At 44.5% G+C, this 27,745-nt stretch overlaps 1 long non-coding RNA gene across 3 annotated transcripts; it reads right to left on the bottom strand.

Moving 5' to 3' along the window:
* Positions 1–27,745, bottom strand: LOC146206035 (uncharacterized). Of its 3 annotated transcripts, XR_014704329.1 has the most exons (5): positions 27,614–27,745; positions 27,160–27,264; positions 25,157–25,267; positions 5,093–5,172; positions 1–2,440 (listed from the first exon to the last, which is right to left on the bottom strand). It is a non-coding gene; the product is annotated as an uncharacterized LOC146206035 (long non-coding RNA). The 3 variants fall into 3 exon arrangements; XR_014704327.1 differs by lacking the exons at positions 1–2,440; positions 5,093–5,172 and adding an exon at positions 7,863–8,715; XR_014704328.1 differs by lacking the exons at positions 1–2,440; positions 5,093–5,172 and adding an exon at positions 22,478–22,806.

Genomic DNA, 27,745 nt, shown 5'->3' on the forward strand with positions numbered 1-27,745 from the left:
ATATAAAAAAAGGAAATGAATACATAACTCCTCAGGGCTGTTTCTTGGACTAGTTAGTGGGGTTTACTCATTTTGGTGAGGCCTGAAGTGCAAAACAGAGTGACGTGAAAGAAACACAGGGCAAAGCGCTAACTTGCAAATGAATACTGAGCTCACAAAAATATTGGGGGAAGGGGGGGGGACTTAAACTCTTCCTTTAAGGTCATGGCATGCCAGCGTTAATGGCGCCAGTTGCCGGTTTTCCTTGTGGACCTTGTAGACACATTTTGCCACTCACTTGTTCAGAAGCTTTTAACTTGCGGCTGCATTGTCCCATACATAGTCGCAAGATACTACATTATAAAACCACCGCGACAAAGATCTAAAGCACCATTTTAACCAAGCCACACAAAGGTATCTTCGTGGCCTAGGGGTCCTGAAGGGCTGGATTCCGATTTCACCCTTCCATGTCACACCTGTGTTGGCAGCGCCTACCAATTCGGCCATGCCATGTCTCATGCCATCACACAACTCAATGACTAGTCATGCATGACCATGTCGTCTGCCAGCTACCACTTGCCAGAGCCATGCCCATGATTTTTTGCTCATAATGCGGACAATGGCTTTTCTGGGGGACGAAGCCTTTAATGGTGCTGAATGGGAGAACTAGGGTTGGAACACTTTCATCCAGCGATAGAACTAGAGCAGTTTCTTAGCACCAAGAACAGTCAAGAGCAGTCCAGGCTGCACTTCAAACACAAGTTTGAAGGACGTTGCCTGACATCAAAAACACTGCATAATTGCTGTTTCACTCCTTTTAGCAGAACATTTTCGAGAACACTGCAGGATCTGCACTGGAGAAATGCGTAAGCATGCTCATTGCTGTGTTGTCCGCAAGATGTGTCAGCGGGATTCCGAGAGTAACAGATACTGCGCCTTTCCTTTCCTGTAAACCAATTATAGAAGGGTGGTGAACTGTGATGCGTTCAATGGAACACTGGTTGTGTTCAACAAGGGGCATGCGATATACTGTGTGCAGCAGCAATGCTCAGGCTTTCGCATTTCTCCACTGCAGATCCTGCAGAGCTCTCGGAATTTTTCAGATTGCAGTTGGCTGATTACCTCTCTTTACACACTTTCTAACCATTCATACCATTTGTGCACGCAAATCACGTCCTTTCCCGCTTGTTCACGTTTCAAACATTTCAAATTTCCCGCCACTGGAAGTTAGTACCACGTGACCCGTTTAGATGTCGCCATTACCCCTCTAATTAATTACCTAGTTAACCCACATGCATCAAATTATTTACCCAGCAAGATTTTTTGGCCCTCTATCTAATGCAACCATTCTTTTTCTTATAACTTGTTTCGTTCAAATGTAATTGTGATGACAATTCTGGTGACATGAAACTGCCGATATACCTACATAATGCTGACGCATTAAAATGGCAGTGACAAAGCATTACTGCCCTGTGCAGTCATACCTATTTGACACATGGTGCCTCTGTTGCCACAGAGGACATGGGCTCAACTTCAATGTCTTAGCCGTGAGAAGCTGAGGAAATGGAGGTTAGCATTTCATTTACAATCATGCCAGTCACAATACTGCGGTCTGGCTAGCGGTGGTGATCGTTCAAGGGGCAGAACATGCACACCCTCTCTTGGCATGCTACTGCACTACTCCTCACTACTTGGCATCTCTGCTCCAATCCGCCTAATGCAATGAGCTATACGAGTACTGATGCGACAGCATTTGCTGACCGTGAAGAATGTCAGGCATTCGGCGTCAGTGTCCATGCGAAGCCTTCGCCTACTAACTGTGGCAGGTGGTGTTAAGAGGTATTTCCCGCCCTCCATTTATGGGAGAGGAGGGAGATATTTGGACACGAAAGATACAGCAAAGTTGAACCAAAAGCCACGACGAATAGAAATAGAATATAATCGTGATTGGAATAATTGGAGAGTGAAAAAACGATGGAATTAAAATTGGATTGGTTGAAACATTCCAAATTGACTCTGGCTATGAGGGACGCTGTAGTGGAGGGATGCAGATAATTATGACTAAGTGAGGTTCTTGAATGTATGTACTCTGAAATCGCACAGCACGTGGGCACCTTGCATTTTGTCTCCATTGTAACATGGCAAGGATCGAATCCGGGTTTCCAGGCTCTGTAGTCAAACACCCAATGACCAAGCCACCACAGTGCACAATGAGAGTAGTAATACATTGGTGAGTGAATTTCGTCTGCAGTCAGTCGAACTAACCGTCCTTAAATTTGTTTTTCCTACAACAAAACTTCCTATGAAAATGCTCTTCATGAACCGTTCCCAGCACTCGGAGGTGTCAGGCATTGCCCCTAGTATGTGGGCCATTCACTTCTGATCTCTTCAGTAGGCACTCCAATCCTGAGTGACCCTAGTTCATTGCTGCAGAAGTGGTGGCTGCACAGGATATTGGTGGCTGCAGGAGACAGGATAAAATGGAAAAAAGTCCAATTGACTTATTTTCAGTAATGCTACTGCACATGTGCGAAGCCTTCTTCTCTATTTCTACATAGTAGGGCAGCAGTTCACTGCGTGTGTGAAAACCATGCTGTTGCGCAATAATTACATGCATTGCTAGCATGTACTCTGCTCTCAGGACCGCATGCATTGTCACTGCCTGCTATTGCAATAAACGAAAAGACTCTGCCAGGCATGCCATCTAAGAGATCAAGTGCCGCTTGGAAAATAAACCCACCCTGCTATTGTGAAAGAATTTCTGCAGAAAATATGTGAGGGAGACCCGGTCACCCGCCCTGTCAAACATACTTTGCCTGACATCTGCAAGAGGAGGCGTGACTAGAAAAAGGTCCATAACAGAGCTACATTGCATGTGCTTAACAAAGTTGTTTGCTGGGTTAACTAGTATAGCATTCTAAAATTTGAAAGTGCTTGGAAAGACAAGGACAAGAGAAGTGGACGAGACAAAAGCATTTGTCCTTGTCTTTCTGAGCACTTTCACATTTTAAGACTGCAAGTGCTGCTGTGTATAGCAATAAATTTGGTTATTCATAATTTGTCTGTTTTTTATTCTTTTTTTGGCTATTCATGACAAGCTTACAGAGGGGTATTTACATGACCTCACACGTGCCGCTTTATTGCCCAGAAGATAGCTTTTGCTAAGAAATCCAGAGTAAATTGTGGTGAGCCGATGAGACATGCATAGCAGTTTTTTGCAACACTCCATGAACAGCAAATTGGTGGCCACTGTGCTGTTGGTGAATAGACCAAACGCGCACGCACAGTTTTATGTAATGTAAACCAAGGATTAAAAAAAAAAAGGCGGAGCACTGCAGCTGACTGAAACCGACGACATATTATTAGTCTTCGTGTAGTTCTGTTTGGAGTATTCCTTATACTTTATCTAGTTAGTTAATTAGTTGAGATTAATTCTATTTTTTTTATATTCAGTTTAGGCCCAAGTACCCTTAAGTTTTAGAGGGGGTTCAAGTACAAATGACCCAGTTTTTTCTACTAACATACTTCCTGCATGATTGTTTTTTTCCAGCATTTAAACAAAGTGTGCAAATATGAAAGGAAAAGAAAATACCACATGACTACGGTCTTGCATTGCTAAAGTTTGAATTATCCGAATTCAGGTTTTATCTTGCATGAAAGATGACAGAATCCTCTTCATGAGTATGTGGCTTCCGCCCACACTGAAAATCCGGAAAGCCCGTCTTTTTTTTTTTTTTTTCTTCCCCCCCCCCCCCCCCCCCCCCCCCCCCCCCCCCGAATCAATGAAGCATACACGCCCACTGTTTCAAAGTGAGCAGCCACCGCCACTGTCAGCCAACTCTGACAAAGCTTTTATCGAGCTATCCCACTGACAAAATTTGGCAATGGCAAACACAATGATGATCCCCAAATTTGGTCCAAACCACCCTCAAAATTTGACTTCGTCTGATTTGGACCAAAACCGACGTTCAGGCTAATTCAGCTATGTCAAGCATGATGGTGACTTTCAAATTTAGTCCAGGCCACTCTCTGCTGAAGCTGGATTCAGTTTATTGACAGGCACACTGGACAGCACTCAAAATATTGTTATGTCGCTAGTGAGATCATGTATGTAACAATGCAATAAAACAAGGTGAGCGCTTGTTAAAGAACAGAGAGCACGTGCAATTAAAAAAATCATAGACTTTTTCCCGAGACGTGGTTACGTGGTTACAGGGATGATGACAGTGTTTCACCGCAAGAGATTCCTTCAGTCGTTTTTATGCAATTTCAGTGCCAAATTAAAATAAATCCTCAATTCTTGGATATTGTAGTGCTCGATCTATACTAAATCAGACATTTTTTTTACACCATAATCTAATTTAATACATATTGTTACATTCTGGTCCATGTTTTGTCCCTTTACAGGTCCAATGGGCACATTCAAGTGCAAGGCCCTTAGTAACAATTGTGCAGCAATAGTACCGTGTAGCTGTGCACTATCAGACATAAAGGGCCAGTTCTGGAAGGCCTTTTTGGTGTCCATGGGATCAAAACATAAGTTATAGTCCTGCGCATTGTTGATAAATTCAGTCTAGCCCCACCATCCACTGGTTGTCCTGGTTAGATGACTTGGTAGACAAACTGCCCCACATGAGTAACAGTCCAGGGTTCACTCCTTGGACCACGTCAAATTTTTCACTACTGAAGCTTCTGGAAAACTTATATAGCTTTTCTTTTTACCTGTATGGTTGTACTTATATGGGTGCTAATGAGTAAGTAGCCTCTATTTGAAGTCTACTTTATCTTGTTTCCACTAAGTATACATTTGACTGATCTAGCAGCCAATGCGTGGTACTGCTTTCTTTGATACACATCGCATAATTCAGCACTCTGCCTGAGATGAGCAGTGCACCTGCTGCTAATCATATTGCTGTAACGCATGTAGCTCAGCCAGAATGTTCTCCTCAGTTGAGCAAACCAACCGTTTTCTGGTCGGAGCATTTCATCAATTAAAATAATTAGTGGACAACACACTTTGAAACAAAATTATCTTTATTATTTCAATCAGTAAGCTACTATCATTTGCTTACCATGCATGAAACATTTTGTAGATTTTGAACTGTATACTCACCACAAGATGAGTTGAAACGGTTCCGACTGATAACAGCTACAAGTGAATGGCATCCATCCTTCCACCGGTGTTCTTGTGATCTGCAAAGAGCAAGGCTCCTGAAGTGAAAGCTGCATGGGCCACAATCTCCACATGAAGTCTTGTATCAAGGCATTTCTAGAACAAAAGAGTTTATTCTAGTAATGTCGATAGGCAGTTCATTGAAAGGTTTTACAGACACAGCTGCTTCTAGCCAAGGAGGAGCTTCAGTTTCTTGGGGTGTATTATCATTTTGTTTTTGTTCATGAACTTGCCGCAGAATACATATCTTTATCTGCCAACAGAACTTTTTTTTTATGTACTTTGTTCTTTTCAAGGCTGAAGCAGTACAAGAAAGATAAGGCTGCAAAATAGATTGATTCTTGTGGTAAAGTATGTGAAGTAAATGAAATAGGCTTCTGCCACAGCAAGAACCCTCCACCTAGTAAACAATCTATTTCACTCCGGCAATGTAGTGCAAAGAGCGACGTGTCAAAGAACGCGAACTAAAGAAAATTAAGCGCTGTTAAAGCTGATCACACCATCGATCACTTCAAATCTTGCGTGCACGTTTCTGTACGGTCCTGTCGTTTTTCAGAGAATAACTGGCACTTTTTACATCGGAAACAATAAATTACTTTCTTCCTGCCGATACATTCCGAACATGTTTTTAGTGCGCTCGCCCAAGTTCTGTACTTGCCCCCACGCATTGACATTATAAATGGCATTGAACCATTTTAACCTCGCAGAAGCCGCTGAAATCATTGTACTCTCCTAAGCTCGTTTCCGATGCACGGACATTTTTTAAATAGGAGCGAACTTACCAAGATTAGGTGAATTGCGCGTATCGGTCGGTGGTCTCGGTTCGCCGACGTTGCAAGTGTACGACAACAATGTTTTAGCACAGCGTTTAAGGGTCTGGTTGCAGACTTATAAAAACTGGGAAAGCATATGACAACCAAAGAGGAAATGTAACAGCATAATAACAGCGCATATTTCTGCCTCTAACGCCGTACGTTAAATGCTTCAAGCACGGCGCCATGAAGAAAAATGCAAAAGCGAATGCAGCGCCACTACTGGAAATTACAATTGCAACTTCATGCAAAATATTAGTAACAGAAAAAAGTTCCCTTCTGAATGACATCTAACGACATGACTTCAACATTTAGAACTGTATTCTTGATGAGAAAGCCGAGTATGTTGCATCCTAAAGAGAAGAAAAAAAAAAAAATGATTGGTAAGTGCCGCCATCTGCACCAATCGCAAATGCAGGTTCGGCGCCCTATTTGAAATAATTATTTTAAACGAGCGCATGTTTGCGCAGATAGACCTCGCAAGGGCCGCTTTGCTTCATCGAAGCATTTGACGCACGACATGTAGCAGTGATCGCAAGGCACATCCGTGCAGACCTGTGAGGAACCAGTGCAAATGTGAAGATGTTCCCTTGCTCCTTTTTCTTCTCGCAAGCAATATTCCAGGCACAAATAGAAGTGACTATGAAAATACTTTGCAGAGCCCAAAAGGAAGAATACACTGACGCTGAGCAGTCCCATTACGAATCCAACTGGATTGACATGTTGGAAAACAAGTGGCTGATTTGAGCCTGGCAGTTTTGTTGATGTGCTCAACTGACAGCAACTAGAGCACAACTCACCCTTGACGATTTTTTTTTTTTTTACTTTTTACAGTGACTCATGCTATACAGATATTTTATAAATGCACTAAACAAAGCGGCCCAAGCATACAAACAAGCGATAGTTTGTTTTGTCTCGCACTCATTTTTTCCTTCATGCATGAGCGCCCACACACTAGGAGGATGAAAATCCTGCAGGTTATGCACCTGTATGGATATGAACGAGGAATGACCAATGATGCAGCATTTGTCCAAACAAAGGCACATAATGCTCTTGAAGAGCCTATAGAAACTCTCAAATTGAAATAATCTTATACTACAATCCTTCTTTTTTTTCTGGATGAACACAACGCTTATAAAATATGTTCTGTAATGCAAGCACCTTTCCTGTCATCAGCAGGACATCCGCAGCTATGCATCTAAAACTTGCCGCCACTGTGGGGAAGCAATATGAAATGCAACAGTAAGATGCACTGCTTTGATCTAGCAATCTTTTTCCACCTCAAATGAGAATTCAGTGTACTCACCACGTTTACAACTATTACAAGGTCCTTACTACCCATCCGGTTAGCCCCTGAATTTAAATCTCCAAAATGAGAGGGCATGTGCTGCACTTAACATATTTGCTAAATATACACTCAGGCACAACAAAACACAGTGCCTTTCAGGTCTTGCAGACATGCGTTATGTTCATCTGTCAAGAAATGTCTAAATACTTGCGTGTCTAGTTAGAAACAAGCCCCTATTTCACAAAAACTGGAGGGGCTAAAAAATGTTAGGAACTCACACAAGCCGCACAGTTTCATGCTTGCAGAATAGCAGCTATGTTCTTCTACCAAGCTATTTCTGTTATCTGAAACTGCTTCCCCAACAAAATCTTGGCTCTTCAGTAAAACTTCCCATCATGTCAGAAAAGAAAGAAATGAAGCACCATACAACACTTCCTAGCTGCGCCATAGAACTGAGCAGTGTCCACTTTTATTTTTTTGGTAAAGTTGTTTTTCTTTTTTAGATACGAAATGGCTGTGCTATTCCAAGTTTGACATTGTGTCCACTCCTATCTTCGTCCAAGTTGGATCGATAGTATGTATAAATCGATAAATAAAAAATGAAGCTAGTGTGACTCGATGAAAATAATGCTCGGCACTTTCTGCACATAGGAAAGTACAAAACACTAGCCATGCAACAATGACTAGCATCTCACAAGTAGGTTTCCATGGATATTGTGTACGTTTTTATGTAGGGGTGTCTTGCACTTTTTTTTTTAGGTGAAGAGGATGCGATAGTGTGCAACAGCAAAGAAAAAAAAATGGCAAGAGCATAGCCGAACAGGTTCCTCATCATCATCCTAACCAGCCTGACTACACCCACTGCAGGATAAAAGTCTCCTTTAATTCTCTTGTAAGGAGGAAGATGAGCATGCAGGAAGCTCAATGTCGGCAGCCACAGCCAGTTTGCTCAAAGTGGGAGACAAATCATCAAACTGCATGGGAGAAGTTCTAATTAGGCATTAACGCAGATGATGATGATGATGGTGCCATGGTCAGAGAGAAAGTCAAAACCTGAAATGGTGTCACAGCAGCACGACGAGAGAACAAATTCTATGGTACATAATGAGCTGTGAATGGTGGCCCTGGCCGTGCAGGCAGTCAAAGGCGAAAGACACTGCGCATTACGATGTGAGAAGCGAAAGATCAGATAATGTTGTCCACACTTTTATTAGCAAGTGCAGTTTCCTACACATCACAGATACAGTAGCACCAGTATCAACAAGGAACGGCCCTACATTTGTTGACGTATTCGCAGTTCTTGCCTCAGGCAGTAACTAGTTTTCCTGGGGCAGAGATGCAGCAAAGAAACCGAGTGGCATTATGAGGATGGAGGCGAGTAGGCAGGTGGTGAGTGGAGGTGTCAAAGTTGTCTGCAGGACAGACGTGGCCGGGGCTCAGGAGGCGCATAAAGTCAGGCACATCTGCAGGTGGCGACAATGACGCACAATGTGACCAGAAACTCTGCACGCATAACAAATAAGAAGGTTGTCATATATGCGCCAGGAGTCCACACAAAGAGGGGACAGTTACGTAGGAATGAAGGTGGCAGGCTACCGTGGAAGGCGGAACGGGATAAACATGTCTGACCAGATCTGACGTTGCCATACATGAGCGTTATTGCAGCAGGAACCTGCAGATGAATGAATGGCAGCACTTCAGTCACTTGCTCTCAAATCAGCCTGAAGGGTCATGGCCAGGCTAGATGGAGATCCCCAAATGTCCTCAATTAGGAGTAGCTGTTATATCACCTCCCCAATCGCAGTCTTTAAACTGGTCCAGCAGCAAGCTGCTGACGGAACTAAGCTGGAAAGTGATTCAAAGTGCACAGAAGGTGGCTGAACCAGAATGCGCTGCTTTGCTCCTGGCAAAGCATGAATATATTGGCAACAGTGATAGGGTTTAGGACAACTGCGTCAGCCTCAATGTTTTTGAGAATGTGCTTTATCTGATCCATCTCTGGCTGGAGACTTCTAGATGTGTACACAGGTTCACAATGTCTTCAGTATAACTGGTGAAGGATCCTTGCAGCTGGGTTTAGGCTCACAAGTACTGTTTGGAACACAGCTTTTGTATGCAAGGGCAGCCAAAGATCTAAGAAAAGGCGCGTTTAAAAGCAGACTAGGTGGTGAAGTTTGCTTTGCGGTTTCTGCTCTACGAACTGGCAATGCCTTTCACGTAAAACACCATGTCGTTCAGCTTCACAGCGTCGTCTCCCTGGTTGTGGACGCTTAACCGCTTGTAAGAGGTAAGCCAATCCTATGTATCTTGGTCATTGAACCCATTGAAAATGGCTGGGTCCCACTATCGACATCAAGGTCCCTACATACCTATCTTAATGTTTAGCCAGCTGTGGCGACCTAATCCTTGAAAACTTCATCTCATTTGCACACTTCATTTTCTGCTGCCCCTTGCTACACGAAGTCAAGAATGTAGCACAAAAATAAAGAACAATGGACGAAGAAGAACACATAAGGCGATTGACTAGCGCTGGTCAATCATTTTATATGTCCTTCTTCGTCCGCTCTTTATTTTTGCGCTAAATTCTTGACTTCATGAATGATCAACTAGCCCGGCAGCAAGCTACACTTGGGAGGGAACGAATAAGGTTTGCCACATGAGGGACGGTGCACGAATTCAGGATCTCTGAACAGAACAGATACTCAGCTTAAAGGGCCACTGTCCGGGAAGGCCCTTTTAAGAAAAGGAGCCCAGTGTTTCGATCAGGTACCGGAGATAGTCTGTGCAAATATCTACAGCGACACGCGCGCCGCAAAGCATCGAAAATACAATTCAAAGCTCCCTCATGCTCTCCTTTGAGAAGCCAGCTTCACCGCTCCCTGCGCTGGCCCGACGGGCGCCGATAATGACGTACGTATCGGGAACGACGTCCATTGGTCCGTCTAGCTGACTGACGGGAGAAGGATGGGTGTCTACCGCTCGCAGCGCGCTTTTCCCTCGCCACGGCCAGACTGAATCCAGCGGCGCGCGCTCCCTCGACCGTTTTTTTTTTTTTTCGCGCTCGCGGAGAGCCACGCCCCACCTCCCGCCAAACGCGGAGGAGGAAGGGGAATTTGTATTGCGGAGGCTAGACGACCTCGGGCAGGAGAGTGAAAAACCTTTGCGAGGGAACGGAAGGAGAGAGGCAGGATAGAATCGGGTGATTGCGGTGGCTGTAACTGCGTTATTAGTTACTCTTTTCAAAAACATTTTGCGGCCTTGCGGTCCAGGGGCGAAGTCTCACAGTCACCGGGGAAGAAAATATTTTCGACCGGAGGGTGGACAGTGGGCCTTTAAGCGACGAAGGCGATCTTAGTCTAGAAGCAATGAGCGATAATTTCAGAGCCATTGATAATGAGTGCATGGCAGAGGTAGGCAGTAGGACAATTAGACAGGCTACCAGTAAACTATCTAAGCAGACGAAATATCCGATTATGAAATGGCAAGGCGTGAAAACCTCCCTCCGATGGGTCAGGATAGAACTGGCAGAGATGTTAAAGGTACTCAGTGAACGTAATTTGTTCGACGCAAGGGAGTATATTACGGAGAGAATCGAGCATGCTCTAAAATACAGTGCTAGCCTGAAAGAGGTGAAGGGGAAATTAAGTAGGTGAAAATCCGATGTATGCATACCAAGGTAGCCGAGGAGTTCTACACTTAACCAGGCTGATAATGAGATTAGCAATAGTGAAGAGCAATCAGACGTTCCGTCAGTGACAAAGGAAGAGGTTAAGAAAGCTTTAGAAGCTATGAAAAGGAGGAAAGCAGCTGGGGAGGCTCAGGTAACTGCAGATTTGTTGAAGGACGGTGGGGATATTGTGCTTGAAAAATGGCCACCCTGCATATGCAATGTCTGGACATCGTCACCGGAGTTTTGGAAGAATGCTGACATCATTTTAATCCTTAAGAAAGGGGATGCTAAGGACTTGAAAAATTACAGACCAATCAACATACTACCTGTTGCGTATACGGAATTTACTAAGTCATTGCTACTACAGTTATATATATATTGAACTCGAAGTGGATCACGGAATAGTTAGATACATAGGCAATTTCATATATAAGGCAAACCAACAGATGAGGCTCTCTATAACCCAGAAGCATGAATATGGTACATGTATGGCAGTGGTGCATTGCCTGCCGGCAACACACTGCTCACCAAGGGTGCGGCGATGACCTGCAAGGTGTACACACGCACTGAATGTCACCTGCCACCTAGTGTCGAAAAGGAGAGTACATTGGGAACACTTCCAAATGCCACTTCGCAGGCGCCAGAAATCTTGGCAGGCAGCAGCTGCCATGACAGCACAACCCGGCTCTATGCATGAAAAATGATTGCCGGTGAGCTGTTAAAACAATCCTTTGCAGGGCACGACGCGCAATTCGATGGACATGAACAACGCTGCTAAACTTTAATGTGGGATTTTCAGGGGGATATTTTGAGAGTTCGATATAGGAAAATGATATATATGCATTTGATATATCCGGGATCAAATACAGAATCAGGACAACCTTAGACTTTAATCAACCAAATGATCAGGTAGGTTTTCGGAAAGGGTACTCTACCATCGATCATATTCATCATGCTATCAACGAGGTGATAGAAGGATGTTCGGGATATAACCAGCCTTTATAAATAGCATTCGTTGATTAGAATAAGCATTTGACTCAGTCGAAACGTCAGCAGTCATTGCCTAAGGGTGTATATGAGCCGTATGTGAAAGTATTGGAAGATATCAATAGTGGCCGCATAGCAACTATAGTCCTCCATAAAGAAAGTAATAAAATTCCCATAAGGAAAGGCACTAGGCAAGCAGACACGATCTCCCCAGTACTATTTGCCACTTGCTTAGAGGAAGTATTCAGAAACCTGGAGCGGGAACAATTATGAATAAGGGCTGATTTAATACATTGCCTTGTTAATTAACTCAGTGGACAAATTACAAAGAATGCTTAATGACCTAGGCAAGCAAAGCAAAAACATAGGCCTAAAAATTAATATGTGGAAGCCTACGGTAATGGTCAATAGCCTCGGATAAGAGCAGCAGTTTACAAAAATTCCGAGAGCACTGTGGAATCTACACTGCAGAAATGCGACAGCCTGAGTGTTGTTGGTGCACTAGGTGCATCACATTTGCTCTCATTATCATTACCAACTAATTGCATCGTCATTGTTAATTCCATCACTGTCATTATCGCTAATTGCAGCATTATTGTTATCGCTACTATCATCCTCACTGTAGACAAGAAGAATTATGATGTGTTTCACGATTCCGGGCATGGCGCAGTAGGTTAAAGCGCTCGGCAGGGGATCCGAGGGATGGAGGTTCGATTCCCGGTGGAGATCGGACTTTCATTTTTCTAGATTTAAGGACGAAGTTTTCAGCGCAAAGGCATGCGGCCAAAGGAAAGAAGAAGAAGGACGACTATAGGGCTGAACACAGCGCAGTGTTTGTCCCTATAGTCTTCCTTTTTTTTTTTCTTTGGCCACGTGCCTTTGCGCTGAAAACTATGTCCTTAAATATAGAATACCAACTAGCCCAACAACTTACTCTACTGAAGTTCATTTTCCTGATGACGTTACTTTCGGTTTTGGGTGATGACGTCATAGGATTGATAGCTTTGTCTGACCGGACGAACAAACGGCAACAGTATGAGCCGTTGAAGGCTTTCACCTTAATAGGTACACGGGTGGAAGCAGGCACGAGCATTTTGGAACAGCTCAGGGAGCAGTGGTAATGCCACTTTGGAGCAGTAAAACGAGTGTTTTGAAGCACTCGAATTATGCTTTGGAACATGTTTCTAGGGTCAAGCACTTTTAATAACTACAATTTTTTTTCTGATATACAAAAAAATCCAATTTGATTACTTTTTATTCAAGATTCAATGCTGTACTACCTATGCACGCATATCTCAACATGTAAAGATGGTTAAAGTAACACAGCTGACTAAAAGCTTTTGCCCATTCTGACTTGACAGCTTTAGACATGTCCACGCTCAAGCACCACCACTACCTTGGAATTAAAATAAACAAGCTGCACATCGCCACTTTTTGATTCCGCAGCTGTGCTGATAAATTCCTGGGCACTGCTCAGTAGTACCTTCAGGAAGGATAGATGGCACTGAAGGGTAGCCTTTTCTTCCTTAAGCTTCTTTACTTCATGGTTGTCTCCCAGTGACTCATGTTTTCTTTTAAATAACACTGGGGCTACACGTCAGCAACAGGCTTTCTATGCCTTTCCAACACTCTTGAAAGCATTTCTTGCAATTAACACCGTCCTGGCATCACCCCCATAATGCTTCAAGTATGCTTTTGTCTGATGTAGACTGGACAGGTTTGTTGTTAACGATTCTATAGTGAAGTACACACTCATTTTCACAGCAGAACTGTTGGAACAACTCGTGTAGTTCTTTGTAACCAGAAAAGTTTCCTCAACAGCTCGTGGTAGTCTGTGGCAATTGCTTTGCTCCTTGCCCTCACTTCTCTCACCACCGGCGATTCAAAAGGCTGGGAGAAGTTGCTGTCATGTGCACAAAACATTTTTCTCGCAATTAATTCCTCCCAGTCGTTTGTGACTCGTTTTAGAATAACTTGAGATCAAAATATTTCTTATGCTCGCTTTTCTAGTTTATTAAAATTTTATATGTGTTAGCTAGGCCCAGCCAAGGTGCATTGTACCTCCACCACTAGTGTGCTGCCATCGTTTAAACTATGACGACCCTTATAGACCAGAATACGGAGGGTAAATTGATCGCTGCCATATTGAGGGCGCTATAAGGCTACCTAGAGGTGCTGCAGCGAAATGACTGCTCTGCACTACCAAACGAGGTGGCCATGGCTATTCATAGCGCTTACGCCTTTACGTTTCTTTGAAGTTTTCACAACTTGCTGCTCACAAAATCGTCAAAATTGCATTTCTGCCTCATGGAAAGGCTGTTCTACACATCTCGCAATGGCAGAGGCAAGCACAGCGTCCACAAGTGGAGCGAGTGGTTCGGTTAAGTGCATGGTACCTTTCTATGCGAAAAATACTACGGTTGTGACTTTTCTTACCCTCGCGTGGTGTCTGCAAAAATTTGTTGCAGTCCGCACCGCACAAACAGGTGGCATGCCACAAGTGCGAGTAAACCTGATGTCTCCGTTTGCATTTCAGCAAGGAAGTGCCTTTTTTTTTTTTAACAGCCATGATAAGCAACGCCAACCAGTCACAAAAATAAGACCTTGATATCTCCTGTTTGGTTGATGTGCTGCTGATTCATTCTTCAACCCTGCTGGAAAGGAAAAAAAAACAAAAGAGACACCGGGGAATCATCGCCAATGAGAAGCATTCGCTCGCAGTAGCGGCATGTGGTCTGTTTTGTGAGGTGTGGGCTGCGGCAGATTTTTTGCAGTTACCACGCAAAGGTAAAACATATAGCAGACTGCAAAGGTTTTGCTGGTACATGGGACATTACTTGGGGGTGCAAATCAAATCAGAAAAGTCACAGCCATAGCAAGCCTGCATGCAATGGTACCATGCGCTTATAGGAACCACTCACTTCACTTGTGGACACTGTACTTGCCTCTGCCCTCGCAAGATGTAAAGAATAGTCTTGCTGTGAGGCAGAAATTAACTTTTGACCATTTTATCAGCAACCAGTTGTGAAAACTTCAAAAAGAAACATAAAAGCGCAAGAGCTAGACACCCACGGCTGCCTCGTTTGACAACCCAGAGGCATAGTTTCGCTGCGGCAACTATAGATGGTGCTAGAACGCTTTCAAAATGGCAGTGTTCAATTTACCCTCCTTGTTCTGGTCTATAGACCTTTTCGAAAAGTGGTCGTGGGCGCTGCCATATTGAATACTGGGCTGTGCTGCTAGCATAAGAAAAGTTGAGAATTATCTCTCCCAAAGCCGCCCCACAGCCCAGTCAAACCGGTTTCGCCGAGGCTCGTGAAAAGGTCTATAGCACAACATGCCACTGCCCTGCTGCACTTCTCACAGTCACCTAACCAAATTGCATCGAACCGCATTTCTTGTACCTGGCGCAATTAATGGCCCAATACAATTAATGTTAAGCAAAAATCATGTTTCGCTAAATTTTATGGCAAAATACCAAGGCATCAAAACATCATGGCAAAACATCAAGTTTTGGAGTTTTGGAACAATATTGTGTTTTGGGGCAGGATGGCGCAGGCAAAGCAGTTTGGAGCAGAATAAAGCAAACGGAGTGAATGGAGCAGTACTTCCACCCTGCAGGTAACAAAGCTCTGGATGTTGTTGGCAAATGTGTCTGCTTAGGACAGGTAGCAACCGCAGATCCGGACCATGAAAGAGCGATAACTACAGGTTTTTCCCCCCGTATTTAATCCTAGTGCTAGTGCAAATAATCTGAGCGCTGACTGATATAATCTGCGTGCCATGTAATTTAATTCGAGTGCCAAGCATTTAATTAAAGCGCCAGCATATCTATTTCAAGCGCGAGCTCAAATAATGCCAGCGCCAACTAATTTAATTTGAGTGCCAAAGCAATTAATACAAGTGCCGGCAAATTTAATCCGTGTGCCAACCAATTTAATCCATATGTGGAAAATGAATGCAATAGAGGGCTCCAAAGCACGAAACATGAATTCCAGAAATAAATCAAAATTGAGATCATCTTTCAGACAATGCGCCGAATCAGCAAAGTGTCAACGTATAGGATAGCCTTCATCAGTATTATGACAAACATTGCCTTGATGCAAGTGTTTTAAACCTAATGTCTCCCAGAAAATAAAACTGCATTTTAAAGACGGCCGCTTCTGTGCTTTTACAAGCCTGTAGTTTCCTACGCTGCTACAATTACAGCCCAGCCCAGCCCAGTTTCCTACGCTGCTCTGCTGTACATAGTTTCAGCCACTTTGCCATGTCAGAGCCAGACTGAATGCAACGGCACGCGCTCTCTCTTTCCGTGGTAGTGGCCGTGTAAAATTGAGAAAGCGGCAAAATGAGATATGTTTCTCTGGCTCCATGTCTTCTCGCCTGAACCAACTCTGCTTTACACTAATCCTTCTTTTCTGCTAGTGGTGTTGAATCATTATTAGAAACACAAATACATTTCTGCACCGGTTGCCATTTCACAAAAACAGCAGGCTGTTGTGTGAAGGCCGAAATGCCATCAGCATGCAGATTCAGTGCATATGACAACCCATAATAAGCAGTGCTTAACCAGCCAATTAGAAGATGACAGTCATATTTATTCACTTGTCATGCGTCTAAACTAAAAGCTGCAAGAGGCGTGTCATAAACTGCAGTTTTTCAGCTGTGCGTGGTTCTTGGTTTTTGCAAGATACAAGAACAAAGCAAAATAGTGCATGCAGATGTGACGCTTAAGCGTCGCATGGTCTGCGAAGTGATCTCAATTTCGATTTATTTCTGGAATTCATGCTTCGTGCTTTAGAGCCCTCTACCGCATTTATTTTCCACATATGAATTAAATCCACTGGCGCTTGTATTATCTGCGTTGGCAGTCTGATTCAATTGTTTGGCGCTGTCATCATTCGAGTTGGTGTTCGGATTAAATAAACTGCTGCTTTTATTAAATGCTTGGCACTAAAGTTAAATTACACAGTGCGCAGATTGTATCAGTTGGCGCTCACATTATTTCCGCTGGCACTAGGATTAAATTCAGAAGGAAAACCTGTAGAACAAGTCTAGGATGGAGCGCATTTGGCAAGTTCTTGCAGGCCATGACTAGCAGCTTACCGGTATACCTCAGGAAAACGGTAAACAACAGTTGCATCTTACGAGTACTTATCTATGGGGCTCAAATGTGAAGGCTAATTAAAGGGGTTATACTTAAGTTGAAGTAGATGCATAGAGCTGAGGAATGGAAAATGGTAAGTGTAGTCTAGAGATAGGAAGTATGCAGAGTGGGTCCAAGAAATCAACTCTAAATAATGGCATTCTAGTCGAAATCAAGAAGAAATGGTCACAAGCAGGACATGTATTGCAAAGAGAGGATAACCGATGGCCGCTAAGAGCAACAAATTGAATTCCAAGTGAAGGCAAGCGTGGCAGGGGGCGGCAGAAAGTCAGGTGGGTGGACGAGGTTAGTAAGTTTTCAGGGGTCAAGTGGGTGCAGCTAGCACAAGACCGGGTTAACTGAAGGATTATGAGAGAAGCCTTCGTTCTGCAGTGGGTATAGTCCAGCTAACGATGATAATGATGATGAGCTATGGACAAAGAAAAACCGTATGGCAACAAAGGGCTCCTTTAGCACATAAAAAAGTGAATTAAAAAAAAATCTTCCCACCAGTTGAACCAGACTTGCAATGACCTCATTAAAATGGCCAGTTTGCCGCCACTTTGAAATTAATGGCCGAGCAGTATAACTTTTGGGATCTGCACTCGCAAAATCAATACTGACATATACATTTCACTTGAGAAATCTGTCACCAACGGTGACACCAGCATTTCATCTCTCCTCTTGAGTATACTCGTAACTCCCTGCCACTAAAAAGAAATATTGCTGACAAGTCGTATTGTCTACGAAGAGGCTTCACAAATTCATAAAACATTTAGCGTAAATATATGTGCGGCTCCAACGCCTCAATTCGTCTTTTAATTAAACTGCACGTGCTCTTTTCTCTCTGTCTGAGCACGTGGAGGGGCAGCTGAACTGTGCATGTGCAAAGGTTATCGCGGCGCGAGACTTGTGCTTGACGCGGCAGAAAGTGTAGATAAAGGGACAGAATGGAAGAATCGGGGGAGTCTGGCGGGAGCCCTGCTTGGGGAGCGATCACGTTGTTAGCTGTTGGCGAGCAGCCCGAAGCATCCTGATGTAATGGACTGTGGAGCAGAGCAATACCAGGATGAAGACGGAAGTGATGCCTCCTGAGCTGGGTTTTTTTCTTGAGTTGCAGCCAGACGAGGAGCAATGTATTTTGTACTGCTCGGAGCCCCTTTTGCCATGTCACATAGGCCATCTTCACACCCCACTATGTTTTGTCTTGCCATGTAAAAGCACTGGCCTCTTACTTTTGTAGCAAAGCATAGTCCTGTCACGAGCCTCAACCACATGCTTCGCATTGCAGTGGCGTGCAGTGTTGTATCTTTGCAAAGTGCTTCTCTGCTGACCTGGAAATAAACTGACATTTTTATCATCATCATCAGCTAGACTATACCCACTGCAGGGTGAAGGCCTCTCTGATATTTCACCAATTGGTATTTTGGAGCAGAATGGAATTCATGTGAATTTGTGACTAGTAGTCGGGCGAGGCCCTGACTCGCGGACCCATTCTTTAGAAGGCGGGGCCTTCATATTAAACTACAAATAGATTAGGTATTTTTAGACCTGCATCATTATCATCACCACGTCGCTTTGTTGCTTCAGCAGCGAGTCATGGCGAGTCAGTGTGCCAGGTTCATCCATGCTATGATAGATGAAAGAATTCAGAAAATGTTGATGAATTCTGAATCAACAGTTCCTGAATTCCTGACCAAACCAAACCGAATTCTGAATCAGGTGAAAGTAACACAGATGAAAAAAGAACCTGGAAGGAAGTGAGGAGCAGTCACAAAAAAAAAAACTTGGCAGTGAAAGGGTTAATAATAGTGCGGTCTTTGTGATTAGGGTCATCGGCTCTACCTCGTCCATCCATCCCAGAGGTCTTTCATCCTGCCATTTTCCATTCACTTCACGACATCTGCCATCTCAGCATCAGAGCCACATAGTGCCTCATTACCCAGCGGTACGTCTGGCCAAACATTAGACGTTCGCCAGTGGGCCCGCTTGTGTTTTGCTTGCCAGTCCGTCAAAATGACTCACTATACAAAGACTCCTCCCCAGTCTTTCCTGCCATCTGGTTGTTGCTTTGACCACGTTCACCTTGACTTGGTTGGACCACCACCTCCATCTAATGGCTGCCGGCACATTCTGATGATGACTGACCGCTTCACTCGTTAGCTCGAAGCAGTGCCCACTCTGGACATTACTGCGCAAACAGTTGCCAAAGCCTTCGTTTCAGCATGGATTTCCCACTTTGGCTGTTACCACGGATCGTGGCCGCCAGTTTGAATGCATCCTCTTCACTTCCCTTAGCAGTCTGCTCGGCACTAAACACTGCCGCACCACAGCATACCATCCTTGTGCTAACGGCATGGTTGAGAAGCTCCATCGTCAGCTCAAGACTGCCCTCATTGCTCGCCTAGATCGCAAGCACTGGGCTGGTCACCTTCCTATGGTGTTTCTTGGCCTACGCACCGTTTTTCGTCGCGACCTTGGCTGTTTGGTGGCCGAAGTCATCTCGGAGACTTGTTCGTTCCTTCGGCTTCCTCGTCCCAGCCCCTGCAGTACCTTTAACGCCTTTGGGACTGCATTCAACACCTAAACCCAGTCCCACCTCTATCATCTGACCGTCAGATCTTTGTGCACCTAGATCTTGCGTCCTCGAGGCATGTTTTTCTAAGGCGAGACACTGTAAAGGCGCCTCTTAGCCCCCCCTATGATGGCCCGTACCATGTCCTCAACAAGACTACAAAGTCGGCGACTATCCTGCTGGATGGTCGTGAAAGGTAGTCTCCCTGGATCGCCTTAAACCCAAATATATGGAGACACCTCCCCAGGAGCTCCCCTCGGATGTTGCTGGCTTATCTGTCGACATGCCTGCCGCTGAGGCACCCTCATCCCTGCCCCGTTGGCTAGTACATTTCGCCGCTCCGTTTGGTCGGGGGGCCCTGTAGTGCACAGCGCCGCTGTAAAGCGGAGGCGCTAAGATCGGCGTTCACAGCCAGCAAGCACGGCACAGGCTGCTCGGTTCGAGAAGCCTGCCACGCTGGTCCTCTTGTTCTGGTGCTCCGCTGCAACGCCGTAAATTCCTTACATGCTCTTCACTGCAGGACACTTCCTGCCGGCTGCAAATATACACAGAACCAGCACTCCACTGCTTCAATACAATGCTGCTTTAGGCTTGGGCACTACCAGCTTCGACAATAAAGGAATCTGCTGAAGGCCACGGACACAAAGAAAAATTTAAATGAAGCTGTAGTACAGCAGAAGGATCAGAATTCCCCGCAAAGTAATTTGAGATGCGGATCAAAAAGCTGCAAAGAAGACTGTTCTTTGCCCGCAGCTGCGAGGAGGGCTATCAAATGCAGGTGCCATATTCGGTTTGAAGTCGAGCACAGAGACTGGCATTCAACAAAAACAGTATGGAGCTCCTATCGGGATGGAGTCTGATGCCGATTTACGACCTACGGGAAGTCGGCGCAGCCGTGGGCGAGCAGCGCACCACGGGCGTACTGGCGGCCCATGACCGGTAAGCGAGCCATGATAATTCGCCCCCTTATGTTTCCTCGTGACTGCGGCGACGGGGATTTCAACAGAACGAGTCGGATGTACGGCCTGCATGCGGGGCCCTTTCGGCATAGAGGGTGGCCTGCCTCACTTTGGCAGCGGCACCAGGAGCAGTCCCGACCCAAGTCCTGACCCCTGCCCTGATTCCTGTATTACATGGGCCTGCTGAAGGACCAGCCGTGCGACTCCCAAGGGGAAAACGGCACCCAGGTGGAGGTCATGATTAAGGGAGGAGGGTGTGGGAATTTAAGATTACCCACGCTTGCACGACACGGCTCTGTCTGCCTCACGGGGATACCTCATCTCTTTCCTTCCCCTGAAGCAGTGGCGGAGAGGGCAGGGGCGAGAGACCTGGCGTAGCGTGCCGGGCGGCCCCTCCTTCCCCCTACCCTCTAATATCGATGCACAGCATCTCATCGGGGGGGGGGGGGGGGGGGGGGGGAGACGACGCCGCGACGCCAGAGCCCGCGGATGCTGCTATGACCAAGGATAAAAATTGGGCACACCCAATAAACAGCCCAGCCCGGTGGCTCTGCCTCAGTGTTCCGTTCTTCCCTGCCACGGATGTGGTCAGAGCTAGCGGCGGGGCGTTCCGTTCTGAGCACAGAGCCCGAGTCCCGTGAGAACCCCCACAAGGTGTTGTTACATGTCTCCTTGACGTCAGCTCCAGCATCCATTGCAGTGAAAAGCAAGCACAGAGCAACGCCAGGGTTCAAAGCGATCGCTGAATGGAAATGTTTTTTTTTTTTTATCTAAAGCACAAATTAGATTAAGCTCTAAAAAATAAATGCCATTGAATGGTACTGTGTCATGCAATATATATATATATATATATACATATATATATATATATATATATATATATATATATTACCCCGCACCTCCACCAAGTGTTAAGTGGGGATCCAGGCACTGGTAGCGGGCACTGGTAGCGAGAAGAACCGGAGCGGTGGTGGCTTAACTTTTGAGTCAGCTGGTCCGCAAAAGCACTTCCTCTTCCTCCTTCTCGGCTATCTGTCCGCTTAATCAGAACTTCTTCTTTACAATACACATATATAACTGCAAAAAATTTGCACATTTAAAGCTGACAGTGCCCAGGCCTAAAGCACCATTGCACTCAAGCAGTGGACTGCTAGTTCGCAGCCAGCAGAAAGTGGGCTGCTGCGATGAGCAGGCACAGAGCAACACCGTGGTTGCCTGCAAAGGCTCAACTTGAGAAATTATTTTCTCACTTAAAAGCACCCTGAATTAACTTTCAGTATTAAATGGCAATGAATGGCTCTGTGCAAACTAGTATTTTTCATATCTTTAATAGGGCCACTTCATTACATAACTGACGGAGGAATAAACCTCAAACCTCAATAAGGTAATTTTCTCTGATTTAGAATACTTTTGCAGGTGCACCTTACATTGTTTGATCTCTTTTATAATGTTTTCGCAGGTGCAGCTTAAGTTGTTTGATCTCTTTTATAGGTTTTTTGTCTTCTAAAAAAGTTGGAGAAATAGATTGAGTACTATAATAGTAATAATTGGTTTACAGGAAAGGAAAAGTTTTCCCGTGGACACCTGAATCACGCTACAAGGGACGGAAGATGGGAGCGAAAGCGGAAAGAGAGAGGCCCCATAGTGGAGGGCTACGGAGTAATTTTGACCACCTGGGGATCTTTAACATGCATTGACATCGCACAGCACACAGATGCCTCTCCGCTTTGCATCCATCGAAACGCAGCTGCCGGCAGTCAGATTCGAACCCAGGCACTCTAGTCTAGTGCCTAGACCATAAGAATATAAAATTTGACAAACATTTCAAAATTTCAGCTTTTTGTACCATATTTTATGATTTATATTTGAACAAATATAAGGCAGAGTTTGTTTACTTCCTGCACATCAAAAGAACAATGCATTTTATTAATATGAAAATTTTTGTTTATAGTGATGCATCAAAAAGTTAATTTTTTTACAAATTTATCTGTGTGACTAGGTTTTGCTATTACTTGCAAGCTTAAAGGAGTATAGACCACCTTCACTCTGGCTACGTCATGAAGATGCGGTGGCGCTGTCGTAATTACAGACTTTCGCGTGGTAGGAAAAACAATGCTTCAGTTGCTTTCGCCTATTGTGATTGTGCGATGGTTTGCTGCAGCCGAAAAAATAAAAAACAAAGCACCATGCTGACTAGTTGCATCACCGTGGCATGTGCTGGAAGGCAAAGAACGCAAAGTTTAGTAAGCTTGCACAGGTTTCTTATGGGCGAAGGTCGCCGTAAACAGTGGGCCATCGCAGTGTGGCGCAAAGGCTGGATACCGACACCTTTACGCCAGAGCGGTTATGGGCTCAAAGGCCATGAATAACTCGAGTTTGGCCTTCTTTATGACGCGTAATGGTATTTTGTGAGTGCACGTAAAATGTTGACGAGGCAGCCAGTATATTAATGCGTAGACCTGTTTATAATGTAAGCAATTCCTGAAGCAAATTTTTTTTTCACTTTCTAGTATTATGTGCATAGTGAGCTGCTGCGCATGCGATCAGTATTGCACTCCTCCGTGGTTATATTGTATGGCTAACATTAGCTTTGTTCACCTCAAATTATTTTAAATTTTGTGATGAAATGTGCGTGTGCTGACAGCCACTGATTTGCTCAATTGGAGATGAATTTTATTATACCGAGAGGTTTGAGTGGTATTCACTGCAGCTAATTTTGAATGCGAGTTGTGGGGTCGAGCGTCCCGAGTGACATATGGGCCCCTGTTTCAGATTTTGAGGATCTTTACATCAACTACGTACTGCATGGCACACTGTCGCATTCAGAGTTTATCCTACATAGAAACGTGGTCACGGCGGCCTGGACTGAACTGGGTAGCCCTAACTACGGAACCTGCATGTGGACGCTGCAGCTTGTAATGCAAGCTAAAAGCTTGAATACCCATGAAGAAATTATAAACGCTGACACCAATAACCTCTCACGAACTCAACAGATAGGCATGCAGCGTGGTGATTTAAAGAAATAATGCAAGGATAAGCAAACCTGTACGGTGCCAAGGCACAATGCCCTTGCTACTGTTGCCATGCTTACCAACAACGCTCATTTGGTGCTCGGTATGAAGAATCATCCGAGAATGCAATGATGTTTTGAGCGGAATACTTCCTACCTGGTTTGTGTGTGCTGTTTACGAGCGAGAAAAATCACATTCCACTTACCCGACTGAAAGTTGTTGTATGCACCCAAAGCTTTACAATTCTCGACGCATTCTGCGGCTAATGTGCTGGGCAAATAGCAAAAAGATATCAATCAACGCTACTCATTTTCAAGGCAGCAACAACTTCGCTCGTGCGCTTTGAACCCGCTCTTGGTCTGGTACGGTGTGCAGGACAAGGCGATGCATGCTGTGTACGTGAAGTTTTTCCAAGTATTGCTTTTGTACTCACACAGCGCGTGGGTATTTTATCTGCCAAAAAGGTGCCTGCATATCACAATAACACGCTCTTGGCAAGTATGGCCACAGCAGTGGGGTGGCACTACAGTGCCGCTCCCGTGCTTTCCGCCTGCTCTGGGGCCATAGACGACTGCCACGCCACTTTGATTGCTTTGTTTGTTTTAAACATGGCGGAGACCTATAGACACCTAATGTTTGGGTTCGTGTTTAATTAGCTGTAATGATGTGCAAGGTATTACTGTACAGAAAGCACCAGGTGATATCCACCTATGACCGCTAAACAATTTATCATTGAATTTCTTTCCTCATCCGTTTCGGTTTCAAAAGCTGTGTGATGGCTGTGACGCCAAAGTTAAGTCTAGGTGACGTGACGGGTGAAAAAAAATTGTGATATCCTGTGATGTTTAAATTCACTGCAACGCTGAAGCCAGCCTGCCTCAAGAACAGGAATCGCAACAATTGAAGAGCTGGAGATTATACTGCGGCTTTTTCATGCTGTGCATGGCTTGGACTTGATTGTGATGTCACAGCCATTTCTCAGCTGTTGAAACCGAAATTGGGGAGAAAAGAAAATTGAACTGAAAATTATTTAGCAGTCGTAGGCAAAAACCACTTGGCGATCCGTATACAGGAATGTCTTACAAAAATGCCACCAAAATTTGGCGTCTATACTCCTTTAAGATGGTGGTCACGGGCAGAAAATATTTTTTCGCCAAAAACAAGCTGGGATAATATTCCTCATAGCAATACAATTTGCTATGATTTTTTAAAAAGAAATTAAGGATGGTCAAGCCCACAACCTGTATCAGTTGGTGCGGAATGAAACCAGCACTTTTACCTTAGCAGATCATGCTAGCCATAACAGCCTAGCATTATCCTTGATGCATTAGCATGACAGGAAAAAAAAAAAAAAAAAAACAGTGGTAGCATACCATATATACACCATTACAAAATCGAAGAACTTGAAGGTAAGCTGTCTAAAAATTGTAAAAACATTTTTTTTTTGTGTGGAACTGCAGCAGCATCACACTTTGTACCAAAAAAAATTGCCTTGACAAGCACTAGACCATATATATGCTGGTCTGCAAATATGAAACGCCTTTGCCCACACGTACCAGCCACAGCTATCCGATGGAAACTAAGGCAGAATCAAAAGCACAGAAGAAAGCCCCAGGTTGCCTCCAAAGGATCCTGTTTCAGCACACGCACCAAAGACAGGGAAGGACCTGGAAATCAGAACAATGCAATAAATGCCCACTCCTGGGAAAGGTAAGATGTGAAGGATTTTGTTACAACACAGAAAGTATAATGAATGAAAGTATGAATTCCGCAATTCATGGCAGTTGGTTGTGTCTACTATCTTTGCAAACATTTGTCGTCACTTCGAGCAAAGGATCCATTTCTCGTTCCTAATTCTGAGGCAGTTGCTGATTTGCACCAAAATGAGAGCTTGGTATACAGTGCTGGTTTTAGCGTAGATGTGGTTGATTTGTGTAATCTCTTCCACACTCATCCAGTATGTTCAGCAATGTATTACGGGGGACAATGATGAATGCTGGTTCCAAAATGAGTGTGGAACCTTAACCGGATCCTTTTTGGAAATGTTATCTTACTACCTGAGTAACACGTTTGTTGAGTGAGATGGTCGACTTTATACGCAAAAATCTGGTGTGTGCATAGGTGCCAAGGTAGCTCCCATCCTCAGCGACATTTATCTAAGCAGGGTTGATATGAAAGTTGAGAATGATTTAGCCAGTTGTTGCATGCACATTTTCCGTTTCGTGGAGGATTTTCTGGTGCTAGCTAGCTCTGTGAATCCTGAATTTGTGTCAAATGTTCTTGATGTTTTTGCACGTAATGGGTCGGGACTAAGGCTCACGCATGAAGTCCCCCAAGAAACAGCCTTACAATTTCTCGATTTAAAGTTCCAACCCCACCATGTCTGTTGGCAGTATTCACCTAGGAGTGAAAAGCCCCTTCTGAATTACAGGTCCTTTCATTCAAAGCTCGTAAAAAGTAGTATTGTTACGGGATGCTTAGGCATGGCAGTGAAGAAATCTTGTCATCATAAAATGATGTCCAGTCTCTTAACTCAGGCGGACAAATGCAGGGAAGCTGGTTTCCTGAACTCAGTTCTCGTCTCGAGTGCAGACAAAGTCCTCTGCGCGCTAAAATTGTCTTCAAGCATGTGAGGGCGGGAAAGGTGTTCGGAGGAAGGAAGAAGAAAGGTATGTAGTAGTCATGCCATATGTACACACGCTGTTGCACCGAATTAAAAGAGTAGGAAGCAAGCATAATGTAAACGTTCTGTTTCCTTCTCCTAACAAACTAGAAAGAGTGGGAGCCGCGGTTCAAAGAATGCACGAGGGGGCAGAAGAAATGTGTGCAACATAAATCATGAAAATAGATATGTTCCTTGTAAGACTGGCATAGTATATCAAATCCCTCTGGCCTTACCTACATAGGCCAGACTGTGCAATGCATTAAAGTGCGGCTCATGGAGCACGCTAATTCGCTGAAAAAGAAAGAAGCTAACCTAGCGAAGCACTGATCCATGTGCGAATGCACGTCATTTTTTGATGACAGTGATGTTCATTCTTACCAGTGCACTAGAGAAGCTTTTCACATCAGAAAAAGTAAAGGGAGCGTGAGTACGCCTTTTGTCACATTATCTCCTCGGGAAATGAATATGCTGCACAGTGGGCCGATGCACTCGTGCTTTTAAATGCTTTTTTTTTTCTTTTTACCAAAACTTGAGGTCGTTGACGTTGCGCATGTGCGCTGTTTCTCTGTGTGCGTATATATGATGTGATTCTTCCCAATAAAAAAAAAAATCAGCTGTAAGTTCAGCGCTATTCGTGTGTCTCGTTTCGTTTATTTCTTGGTCTCTGTATTTTTTTCGCTGTTGGGCCACAATTAATTTCGATACTCCCCCGCTTTTTATTGCTTTGGCTGTGGCGGTGCTGATCGAAATTCATGCCCTGGCCACATCAAAGTCATGCTGTGGACTATCTTCATAAATAAGGTGAGTTTGATTACATATATCAGCACCCTTGTGGAGCAACCGGTTTTTGCCAGCACATATTTTTACAAGCGGGTGCACTCAAGTGCTACTCACCTTTTCATGAGGCACAAGGCATACCATCGGGAGAGGCCATGAGCAGAAGCTGCGACGAAGCCAAGATCTCACAATCGCCGTGCATCAAGATTATTTCGGTACATACTGAAAGGAAACAGAAATGGTTGCTCTTGCTGGGACAGGGCTAGCCGGGGCCAAACGGAGGCGTATTCGAAAATGAACTACAAAAGGAAAGCCCTTTCGTGCGAGCCGCCGGGACTACTTTTAAGCGCACGAAAAAGGGCTCCTTAGTTCCTCTACACTTCACTTGAAGTCACTGATAAATAGACTCATAGCAAGATTACAGAAAAATAATTGAGATCGCTAAACAATAGAGCGTCGATGCAGAAAAAAAATTCCAAACAATTTGTAACGAGAGGGCAGCGGTGCAATGGGTTGGCGAGGCAAGTACGGAATGCAACACGTGCTTTGCGCTGTATTTCGCAGTACTCACGAAAGTTTGGAGAAAGCAGCAGGGATGCGTGCCACCCAATCTAATTTGCAGAATCCATTCCAGTCCGGTCATTTTGAAACAACGCGGCGCGAACAAGCCTCCCGCTTGCTTGTACCACTGCGCGCCAAAATT

Source organism: Amblyomma maculatum, chromosome 1 (assembly GCF_055883805.1).
Source record: "Amblyomma maculatum isolate TAMU_Amacu chromosome 1, ASM5588380v1, whole genome shotgun sequence".
Classification (NCBI taxonomy): Eukaryota; Metazoa; Arthropoda; class Arachnida; order Ixodida; family Ixodidae; genus Amblyomma; species Amblyomma maculatum.